The following is a 12,784-nucleotide window of genomic DNA, read 5'->3' on the forward strand; positions in this document are numbered from 1 at the left end:
TGGGACTTAAGCAATGCTGTGTTAACTGTGTGTGACTATTGTCTAAATGTAATACTGGTGAATGTAACATCAAGCTGGGAACACAGAGAACAGTCAGACATATGACATATGGAAACAATCTATAAAATGAAATATTAAATTAAGGTTCAATGTATATAATCTATCAACTCCATGGCCTAGAAATGAAATATGGGACATCATTGCCTAACAATTTTCTACCAGAAAGTTCATGTGAAAGAGGTTCTTGGTATATGGAGCACAGTTGCCTTTTTGAAGTAGCATTCTGTGTGCCAGCTAAGGCAGTGTATCAAGCACTAATGCACTAAACTATGCAAGAGATGGGGTGGAGCTTAGCGTCATTATCTTTGGGTAAACAGTAGACAGCATCAAAGGTACATCAGGGAGATGAACAGATACAGAGAACAAATGAAGGCAGATAAAGGTCATGTGACCTATGCAAATCTGCCCATTCTATTATCCCTTCTCTTTTCTCTTGGAGATCCTTTGTGCCTGTCATCATCTCAGCCACCTCCAATAGGAGCCTGACCTCTTCTACCATCTTTCTATATCCTCTGGAGGCACTTCAAGCAGTACAGGAGGAAGACAGAGATGCAGAGAACATCAAGACAGAGGACACCATCGAGGAAGAAGTCCGAGAGCTTGAGAAGTTCATAGAGGAGGCATTCAGGGAGGCCCTGGAAAATCACCAGCAACAGTGGAACTGCCAAAATACACCTACAGAGAGTGTGGACCACCCGATGGACAAACCACCAGGAAGAAATGGGTGACACAGCAGCGAGATCTGGAAACAGCGGAGGGGACCCACAGAGAGGGATACTGAGAGAGGTGCTGGGATGTAACATAGGTATAGAAAGCTAACCAGGTAATAAGTATAGAAACCCAACCAGCTCGTGCATGTGCAAGACTGAAGGGTTAGGACTTTGATGGGAAGATAGGACTCAATGGGAAACCAAGGTGGCAAGGGGGCCCCTTCTAGTGATTCAGACAGGTCGTGACCTGTTTGGGCCGCCGCGGGAGCGGACTGCTGGGCAGGATGGACCTATGGTCTGACCCGGCGGAGGCACTGCTTATGTTCTTATGTTAAGAAGACGAGTCCTGTACAAGCCAACGCCAGGATGAGAGAAAATGGATGGGAATGAAGGACACGGACCTACGGCTGGAGAGATGGACATACACCAGGAACACGGACCTGTGGGTGGAGAATCAAGAGAAGATAGAGAGGACAGCAATCGTCTTGGGGGACTCCATCATCAGACAAGTCGACAGCTACATAGCGGGAGGAAGGCTGGATCGGCTAGTGACCTACCTACTGGGAGCCAAGATAGAAGACATAGTGAGCCGCATCAGCAGGATCATTAACAGTGTGGAAGAAGAAGATACGGCGGTGGTGATCCATGTGGGGATGAACAATGTGAGCAACAGGAACTACAATAGGGAAGTACTGAAGGACCAGTTCCAGATGCTAGGAAGGAAGCTGAAGACCAGAATGCAGAGGATAGCATTCTCGGAGATCCTGCTGGTACCCAGGGCTGACGAGAAGAAGCGGATGGTGGAGAGATGCAAACTCGTTCCTCCAGAGTTAGCAAGACGTCGTCCTCATGCCAAGCCCTATAGTCACTTCAGCGTTGGACTCCATACTCAGCCGCATATCCACCAACTGCAGCAAACTCTATTGTACTAGTCACCCCACATTGATGGCAACACGGCCATCTCTACTGCAGGAAAGTCCTTGACTGTGTCTGCCGGCTCTGCTCTGGAAGAAGTAAGTGATATTGGAGGGGGATGGAACAGCAGACACAGTCATCCCAGGACCTTTCTGCAGTAGAGACAGGGGAAAGGGAGTCATCTGTTTGCCCCCTTGACCATTGTGGGCCCTAGGCAAGTGCCTACTGGGCCTACCCATTAATCCGGCCCTGCTAATGTACCAGAGGCAATGGGGGGGATTAAGTGACTTGCCCAGGCTCACAAGGAGCACATGGGTTTGAACCCACAACCTCAGGGTGCTGAGGCTGTAGCTTTAACCACTTCACCACTCTCATGTATTTTTAATAACAATAAGTAATGAGCAGGCTGGATAAACCGTTCAGGTCTTTATCTGCTGTCATTTACTATGCAACTATGATTTCTTCCTGCACTTTCAGTATATGTAACAGTAGATCCTCCTCCACTGATGTCCCACTATCAATTGGTGGACCTCAAGGCTCTGCCTTGGGGCCTCTCCTTTTGTCTATTTATACCCACTTTCTCTGTGCACCGATCTCCTCCCATGGTTTTCAGTATTACCTCTATGCTGATGACTCCCAGATCGACGTCTCCACACCAAATATCTCTACAGGAATTCAGGCTCGAGTCTCCTGTTTTAGATTTTAGATTTAACTGATGTATTCTTCCAACTGTTATTGTATTTCAGATTGAATGTTTACCTTGTATCTCAGTCACTGATTGTATGTATCTCTGTTGTAAACCACTTTGAACTTCTGGTATAGTGGTATATATGAAATAAAATTATTATAATAATAATTATTATTATTATTGCTACCTGGATGTCTTACCACCATGTAAAACTGAATATGGTTAATACCTAGGTCCTTATCTTTCCACCTAAACCCCCTCCCTCCCATTCTCTATTTTTGTGGACAAAACTTTCTTCCTCCCTGTCTTGTCATCTTTGACTCCTCTCTCTCCTTCTCCTTCTCAGATCCAGCAAACCGCTACAGCCTGTTGCTTCTTCCTCTATATTACCACAATCCAACTTCTCCGAGCACAGTACCAAAACCCTTATCCACCTTCTCACTGAGATTAGTACACTTAGATTGCTTCTCTCAGGTCTTCTGCTCAACCGTCCTTCTCCTCTTCAATCCGTTCAAAATTCTGTGCAACTCATATTCTGCAAGAGCCACCATACACACATTATCCCTATCCTCAAGGCTCCCCATCCATTTCCAAATATAGTTCAAACTTCTCTTACTGACCTGCAGCCCCTCCCCTGTGAACTCTGTTCAACCAGTAAGTCCCTTCTTCTCCTCTGCCAACTCCAGTCTCCATCCCTTCTATCTTGCTGCATCTTATGCCTGGAACAGACTGCCTGAATCATTACTTGGGCTCTGTCTCTAGCGGTTTCAAATCCAATGAGACTTCTTTCAGTGGCATAGCGAGGGGAAGAGGTGCATAGGACGGTGGCACCCCAGCCACCACATTTGCATTCTCTCAGATACCTCTAAATCTTCGCCTGCTGCTTGTGCTGGCATTCTCTCTTGATGTCACTTCTGGGCCCTGCGTCCTGGAAGTAATTTCTGAGGGAGCGAGGGCAGCGCGAGCTGCAGGCTAGAATTGTTGCTTGCGCTGGTGAAGATTTGTAAAGAGGTCCATGGGGGCAGGGAAGGGAGAGCGTGGCATGGGGTGGCGGAGAGGTGCCAGTGCCTCCACCAAGATGGCGCCTGGGGTGGTCCGCCCTCCCATCCCCCTTTACTCCTAGCTCACACATAAGACACCTGTCCATCCTGTCATTTTCTCTGCTAGAAACTCAACAATGTCTTGTCTGTCTGTCCAAATTAGATTGTTGGCTCTTCTGAGCTTATGACATGTTAAATGTACAGTGCTGTGTACACCTATAGAAATGATCAATAGTAATAGCAGTTTATCTGCCTTCATTTTTTGTTTGTACTTTGTACCGAACACCCAGATTTATATTAAATAATCTATCAGAACAACTTGAAATCTTTAATGAAAATATTTTATTAATAGGGATAAATAAACAAGGTTACAAAAATAACAGCTAGGACAGAATATAAGCATTAAGCAGAGGCTTCTCTTTTTGTTTGTTGTTTCCTCTGTGAAGTAAGAGAGAAAACCGGTTTTTACAGTTTTCCAAAATCCCCAGATTCTATAAAACCCGCTTAAAATGACACGCCTAGATTAGTGCCCCAGCTGATATAGGTCCCTAACCTTATGGAAAAGGCTTAATTGGTGTTCAAAACACTTAAAGTTAATTGGATGGTGGGTGCCTAGATTAAGAGGCTCCTACCAGAAGGGCAGATCATCGGTGTGTTTTGGACTTAGGCCAAGAAAAACCCTGGCGTAAATAGAGCGCACCTAAGTCCTCTTTAGGTACCCCTATAAATGGCGCCTAAGTTAAGATTGACATAGGCTACGCGTCGCATCCTCGGTGTTTGCGTTTTAGGCGCTGTTTAGAGAATTTATCTGGTGCCAGGAATGAGGGAAAAATAAACCCAGGATCACATCACTGTCCTTTGAATCTGTTTGCTGGATACAAACCTTTGAAGATTCAATATAATTCATTCACTGCCCAGGTCAAAACATACAAATCAGTTCAAAAATAGTGTCAGACTAATATCACAAGGTAAGATCTTCTGTGCAGCCGACGATGCTCAAATAGAATAGTGTAGAATCCAAAGTCTACATTGGGAGGCAGAAAAGAGTTTCTTATACCTTTAGCTCATAAAACAATGAAGAAGCAAAGCTGCTGCGAAGGGATTTCTCTTTCCAACCTGCAGCTCAAGAAACCCCTAACTAACTGCAACTTCCTTTGGAGAGTTGACTGTGCTTTGGTGACATACAAAAGAGTTTCATGAAGCAGAAATGATCAGATTCCAATGATTTTAAAGCCCATCTATTAAAAGTCTTACAAACGTTTTAGAAAACTATGTAGCAAGATGGTTGATGGAAACTTGGCTGCTGAGCTAGTTATTAATACACAGTGAACAAATTTAGCATAACATTACAAAACAACATAAGCACATCACACTTTAAAAACACTTAAAACAAAACAAAGAAATGATACCACATTAAAAGGTTATTTTGCGATCACTTCCTTAGGTGCTCTATGTTATACTGGGAAGATTTGATTGTCCATTTTTACTCATTTGCAATCTTTTCGGTCCCATTTTCTCTCCTTTAAATTCTCGCACAATAGACCCCTCCCACCATTTTCTGGCAATCTCTCATTCTCTTGTAGCCATGAAAAATTGGAAGTACTGTTTGGCTTTGTACACAAAAGACTTTATAAACATGTACAGCTTTTTGTATTACTTTTCTGATGGACTAAATATGGTTATACAAAGAAAATTATACACAAATGTTACTGAACTCAAAAGTATAATGACTTTTATATTGCAATGCATTGTATAGGTGAGGTTGATGTGTACTCTTGCACAAATACTGCTGTGTAAAATCAATTGTTTGATTCCCCTGTCAGGGGTGCATTAATGCCAGGATTTAAAGATAATAAAGCTTCTGGGCACAGCTGTATCAGATGGGTTCAAATTATTGCATTTCAACTATATTGTGGAAAATTCATAAAATATGTAATGATATACTGTAACTATAGTCACCTTTTTTTCTGTAAAAAAAAAAAAAAAAGCAGTGTTCACATGCTTATAGACCATTCAGGTACTCAAGTATTTCTCCCAATATGTCCCGGTCATTTGCAATCTGACTAATGTACCTGGAGCAGGGTCACAAAGAGCAGGCTGGGTTTGAACCTGTAACCTCAGGGTGCTAAGGCTGCAGCCCTAACCTCTAGGCTACTCCTCCACGCTTAAAGAGCCTGCTAGGTACTTGGGACCTGGGTTGGCCACTGTTAGAAACAGGATACTGAGCTTGATGGATCTTTGGTCTGATTTCTTATGTGAGTCAAGTATAGGACAATCAAGCCATTGTGACATCACTGGTGAGGTTGGCTCATAGTCATTGGAGGAATGAGGCATTATGACATCACAATCTCAGCTCTGGAATGTTGCTACTCTTTGAATTTCTGTCCCAGTATGGCAGTTCTTATAGTCTTTTATGAAAATTGGACAAGTGACTGAATTTGTGTGGTGAGGTTTTCCTCCCATAGAAAGTCCAATAAATTATTTGAATATGCCACTTCTGATGTCCTTTATCTCACACAATTTTTTGGTTTGTTATAATCAGTAAGAAATGTCCCATGAGAGTACTAGACTCTGTGAATTTATTGTTTTACTGTTATATTAATTGTTTCCCTCTTTATTCTTTTTCTGTTTTGTTTAAAAATGCCATATGTATTCCATGTATTTAAAAAAGGCTGAAAGAAGACCCAAGCAACAGCCAACATGGCAGGAAGGGAAAAAGAGACTTTGAAAATAAATTTGCTATAATGGCAATAGTGAAAATGTTTTCAGATAGAACTGAAGCAAGAAACTCACAAATAAGCTGATTGGGATGAAGTTAGGACCCAAAGTGGTAAAGGGGCTCTCGTGGAGGGCAGGAACAAAGTAGAGAGACAAGATGAATTCTTCTATACTAAGGAATATGTAAGGAAGCTACCCATGCTTGAAATAATAGCCATGGATTGGAGAAACTGAAATAAATCTACTGATTTTGGAAGATGTAAAGAGTAGCAAATAACCTGCACTGGATAGTACTTTCCCAAAGTACTGAAAGAACTCAAAAATGAAATTACAAATATACTTTTAATAGTCCGTTACCGTTCATTAAATTTGTCTATGGTATCTAGATATAATGGCATATTTTTCAAAGGGTTCCAGGAGTAGCAAAAGATGTTAAAAGACAGGTGACAGAACTAGGATGCTAAAGGTATATATGGGAATAGAGTAGATAGCATACCATTCATGGGGAAAAAAAAGAGTTTATAAACAGCTTGAAAAACTGAAAGTAGCCAAAGCCATCGGGTTGGATGGAATACATCCAAGAATATTGAAGAAAGTTAGAGAAATCCTGGCACGACATCTTAAGGATTTATTTAATTGATCCTTTGAGACAGGAGACAAGTGAATGTGGTCCCACTTCATAAAAGACAGGGAAGAATTGGGAAACTACAGCTCGGTAAGCTTCACTTCAATGGTTGGAAAACTAATGGAGATGCTGCTCAAGTGGTGAACTTCCTGGAATTCAGCAGGTTGCAAGATCTGAGGTGGCCTGGTTCTTCCAAAGGAAAATCCTGCCAAATGAAGCTGATTGATTTCTTTGATGGGATGACCAGAGATATCATGGAGGCTCATAAATAAGCTGAGCTGGGTGATGTTTGGACCCAAAGTGGTGAAGTGGTTTGGAAACTAGTTGACCAACAGACAATAGAGGGTGAAGATAAATGGAGTCCATTCAGAGGAAAGTGAGTAGAAGAGTGCCTCAGGGTTTAGTGGTGGGGCTGATTCTGTTGAATGTATTTGTTAGTGACATTGCTGAAGAGTTAAAAGGAAAAGTTTGCCTTTTATGAATCACATGAAGATTATCAAGAGAATGGATACCCCGGCAATTAGAGGAATGTTTGGCAGTTAAAATCTAACATGAAAGAGTGGTTGATCGCTGGAATAGTCTTCCACTACAGGTGATTGAGGCCAGCAGCGTGCCTGATTTTAAGGCCAAATGGGATCGGCACATGGGATCTATTCACAGGGCAAAGGTAGGGGAGGGACATTAAGGTGGGCAGACTAGATGGGCCGTGGGCCCTTATCTGCCGTCTATTTCTATGTTTCTATGTTTCTATGATGTGTTGTAGAAATCCAAATTGAAATTACAAACCTATTATTAGTAAGGAGATGTATGAGATTGGAGGCAAAAGACTGATAAGCCTGACTCAGGAGAGACCTTGGAGTGATAGTGTCTGAGGATCTCAAGATGGCTAAACAATTCGATAAAGCAGTGGCTGTAGGATGCATAGAAAGAGGTATTGATTGAGATTTATTAAACACCTTTATGAAGAGTTTCACCCAAGGCGATATACAGCAGATATAATTCAACATAAAAACAATTTTAACAGCATAACAGTAGCAAAAAGACCAAATATAAACATAAATATAATGAATGAGGTAGAGTTAAATCCAGTAAATTGAAACTTAATGATAGGTCTACAATGAGTTTCAAAGATATATTTATCAACAGCAGCGAAATTCAGATAAGAGAGAAATAATGTATATTAAAAGGAAGACATAATGCTTTTGAAGTATCTAATAAGCACAAATCAGATCATTCAAATAACATAGATATGACGCTACTGTTTTTGTAAAAGAAATTTGCCATAAAGGGGATAAACAGATGAGAGGCTAAAGTCAAGGCAAGTTGTATTTACAGTTAAACAAGGCATAAGGAACTGATTTATAACCATCAGAAGCAAGGAAGTGTTGATGCCCTAGACCAGGGATCTCAAAGTCCCTCCTTGAGGGCCACAATCCAGTCGGGTTTTCAGGATTTCCCCAATGAATATGCATTGAAAGCAGTGCATGCACATAGATCACATGCATATTCATTGAGGAAATCCAGTGGCAATTCCAACAGGTGGAAACTAAGCCAGTGCTAAGCACCATGAAAATGATCAGGAGAGCTCAATATCAAGTAGGTATATGTTATGAAGTACTAGGGGGTTATCTTGCTGGACAGACTGGGTGGACCATGCAGGTCTTATCTGCTGTCATCTACTAAATGACTATATATGATCCAGGAAATGGCAGACTGGCAAAGCAGATAGACACAGAGGGACATTTTTGAAATGAGATCTAAGTGCAAAAAACTTTCTAGCACAAATCATTTTTAAAAAATCCACCTCACGGTCATTTTTGAATGGGAAAGAGGTCGGGATTTTCTGTTTGAAAATACATGAACGGTCATAGTCCTAATTACGAACACCCAAAAAACAGGGACGAGGATGTCTGTTTGATAGCATTTGTAGGAAAATGGATGTCCTGCAGAACAGAGGGGCATCTAGTGGTCAGTGTGGTGGACGTTAATCCAGGGCACCCAAGTTCCTTTTTCACTGCAACTTACTTACCATAAACTAGGCATACCTAGTGAAAGAACATCTTGTTTGGGAAGATTGAAGGAACCAGGTGAAATCAGATGGCTGACACGTTGAAAACAACCATGGGGATGAAGCTGGAGGACCTTACTAGACTAACACAAAATCCATTTCTTTTTATATCTGTAATTCATCAAGTCACTAGAACTTGAAACGAGTCTATGGCTCCTAACAACAGCCTAGAGCAGGGTTGGGAACTCCGGTCCTCGAGAGCCGTATTCCAGTTGGGTTTTCAGGATTTTCCCAATGAATATGCATTGAAAGCAGTGCATGAAAATAGATCTCATGCATATTCATTGGGGAAATCCTGAAAACCCAACTGGAATACGGCTCTCGAGGACCGGAGTTCCCTACCCCTGGCCTAGAGAATTACAAATCTACAACACCCTTACTAAAAATTCTTATAATACAAATTTTTGAAATAGCCAAGTTTTGAAACTTTTCCTAAACTGTAAATAATGAGTAAGATTTCTAAGATTCTTTGGAAGATCATTCCAAAACCTCAAGAAACTTTTCTATTTAACCCCTTTTCCAAGCATGAAAATGAAGTAATGTCTGATTTCTCATTCTTTGAATAATGCTAGAAGACAGTAAGGATACCAACAAAAACATATACCAGGGGGATCTAACAAATTCTCAGCCCACCCAAGAAGAGAATGATGTGGATATGGATCAATCAATGATCTGAAACAATGTCAAAAACATAGAATTTTGTTTCTGCAAATTGGCACTTAACAAAATAAGATAACACTCTTTCAGCTAAGGTGGTTAAATGATGCTCAGAATTTAGGAAGTTGGTTGGTTGAGCTGAGAACCTATCAGCACCCCCTCATACTGTTTGGATTTCTGCCAAGTACTTGTAAACTAGATTGGTCACAGTTGGAGATAGATGACCCACTTTGGCTATTCTTATGTTCCTATGTGAGCCAAGTCTAGGACAATCGAGCCATTGTGACATCACTGGTGAAGTTGGCTCTCAGGCATTGGTGGAATGAGGCATTATGACATCACAATCTCAGCTCTGGAATGTTGCTGAAAAGTTCTCAGGCCACCCAAGAAGAGAATGATGTGGATATGGGTCAATCAATGATCTGAAACAATGTCAAAAACATAGAATTTTTTTCTGCAAATTGGCACTTAATGAAATAAGATAACGCTCTTATCAGCTATGGTGGCAAAATAATGCTCAGAATTTAGGAAGTGGTTGGGCTGAGAACTTTTCAGCACCCCCTCATATTGGGGTGATTTACCATATAAAATTCTTAAAACCTGTCCATACTTTACATATTAGATGAGTCTCACTAGATAACCAATATGTCAAACATTTTGGTTGAAGACAGCATTCTCACTGCAGGATCTGTAATTTCTTTGATCAAAGCATTCGAACTCCCAGCATATAACAGATGATAACAATCCAACTGAGCAACAGGAAAAGTCTACACAATTGTCTGAAACGGATAAAAAGTCAAATTGTTTACGAGGGACATGCTGAAAAATCCTCAGCCCAACCAAGAGAATGATGTGGATATGGGTTGATGTCAAAAGAGATAATTTCTGCAAATTGACACTGAAGATAACGGAAGTTGATTGGTTGGGCTGAGAACTTCTCAGTATCCCCTCGTAATTGTGGACGATGTCTCATGCGTAAGAAGACCTTTTTGATAGTACAGGCACATGATTATCGAATGGCACAGTATAGTCAAAAATAGCACTTAAACCTTTCATAGATATTTCCAATGAAAATAATTTTCCATAACTTGTAAGTTATGAAACAAGACTTTTTGCTGAATTGGCTGACCTAAAAGAAACGTAATTTTATCTACATTCAATCTTTAACCCATGTTTTATAACTCATCACTCCACTGTCTCCACATATCGACTGAACTTCAACTGAAAATCTATTAGGGATCTAGTTATAGGAATCAAATGAGAGAAGAACACCAGATTCATCTGCTGATAATATGTATTGGATGGTGGGTGGGGGACAAAAGGTGATGTCAAGGGTCTGCAGAATAAGGATTGACAAGTTTATAAGAGGAGGTAAGAAAGGGTTAATAGACAGAGCTTATAAGAAAGAAAAAGGTTTTGTGTCGGTATTGGGGGTGGGGGGTGATATTATAGGTTTTATGTGGACTTGGGTGGGTTTGGTTGAGCTTTTGGTGTTGGGGGAGGTGGAAATGGGGTTTGGCCCAGTTGGAGCTGGTTGATGAGCAGCTAATAAATAAATAAATGTAACACTCATAAGCAACACCGCTGTGAGGAGAAGCATGGCCTGGCGTTACCGTGGGTCATGTTTAGGGGGAGGAGAAGCATAGCCTGGCGTTACCGTGGGTCATGTTTGGGGGGAGGAGAAGCATGGCCTGGCATTACCGTGGGTCATGTTTGGGGGGAGGAGAAGCATGGCCTGGCGTTACCATGGGTCATGTTTGGGGGGAGGAGAAGCATGGCCTGGCGTTACCGTGGGTCATGTTTGGGGGGAGGGGAAGCATGGCTTGGCGTCACCATGGGTCATGTTTGGGGGGATGTGTGAAATATACATTGGGGGTTTGTTGGTTTTGGACACGGAATATATTGTAAGTGGAGATAATATTAAGATAGAAAATAAAGCTGCAGCCAAAGATTTATCCCAATAAAGTTGAGTTGCGTAATTATTGATTGATGATGTTTAGCTTTCAGTTGCAGGTGACGGAGTGCGAATGCTAACGTTATGACTGTTTACATTTTCAGAAAGTAGAGAGGTTAGGGAACAGTCCATGAAGTGAGAAGCAAATGGAGGAAAATACATTTTCACTCAATGGAACTTGTTTTTAGGCAATGTGACAAAAGGAGATTTAGAAAACTTAGACAAATTCCTGGAGGTTAACTCCATGAACCATTATTAAGGTAGACATGGTTTCCAAGGGGATAGATTCCATACAAAAGTAAAGAAGTTCTTCTTCACCCAGATAGTGGTAGAAATCTGGAACGCTCTTCCAGAGGCTGGTATAGGGGAAAACACCCTTCAGGGATTCAAGAAAAGGTTAGATAAGTTCCTGCTGGACCAGAACATACGCAGGTAAGGCTGCTAGACTCAAATAGGGCTCTGGTCTTTGACCTAAGGGCCTCCACGCACGATGGACCACTGGTCTGATCCAGCAATGGCAATTCTTATGTTCTTAACAGGATACTGGGGTGATGAACCTTCAGACTGATCCAGGATGGCAAACTTACATTTTCCTGACAGAGAGAAGGAACGGATGATTTTTTTTTCTTTTAGATTAAGGGGCCCTTTTAAAATGTGCTACAAAATAGGCTTTGCATGTTTTAATGTGAGACTTTCCCAGCACTAAACTCATTTTTTTGCAGGTTCTATTAGCATGTAAGACCTAAGTGGATCCGTGTTAACCCTGCACTTTGCAGTAATGTGAACATACCAGCTGGTTAATGCTTTCACATCCATTCCCTGACCCCCTTCCCAATCTTATTGCCCCCCCAATAAATAATGTGACAGGCTAATTACTGCAAACATGTTAAAGCGTTTTGTAATAAGCCTTTTTTCTCTATGTGAGGTACAGGTTATTTACTTTTTTGTAATTTTTGGGATATCATGGGTGAGGAATGGGCACGGAAGCATTATCCAGCTAGCATTGCTCCATTGCTACTTGCAAATTTCCAGGAAATTTCAGTGAATTCATAAACAAATTTTGTTAAATATTTTCCAAATTCAAAATGTTGATAATTTAGCAAATGATAACTGCGTATACAGCTATGTTAGTAAAACAAAAACCAAACAAACCTCTCCCTACTGCAGTATACTGTATTAAGCAAACAGGTTTCAATGGGAGCTCCAGAGCACGCGTGCATGCATAACTGTCTGCTTCTGACACAAAGGATGACAATTTTATACGCAGCTGGAAAAATAGGCTTACAAAGCAATAGAAATTAGATTCTGCCATCCCTAATGACCCCTGACTACATAATAATGCACTGTGG

The sequence above is a fragment of the Geotrypetes seraphini genome, chromosome 9 (genome assembly GCF_902459505.1).
Source record: "Geotrypetes seraphini chromosome 9, aGeoSer1.1, whole genome shotgun sequence".
Lineage (NCBI taxonomy): Eukaryota > Metazoa > Chordata > Amphibia > Gymnophiona > Dermophiidae > Geotrypetes > Geotrypetes seraphini.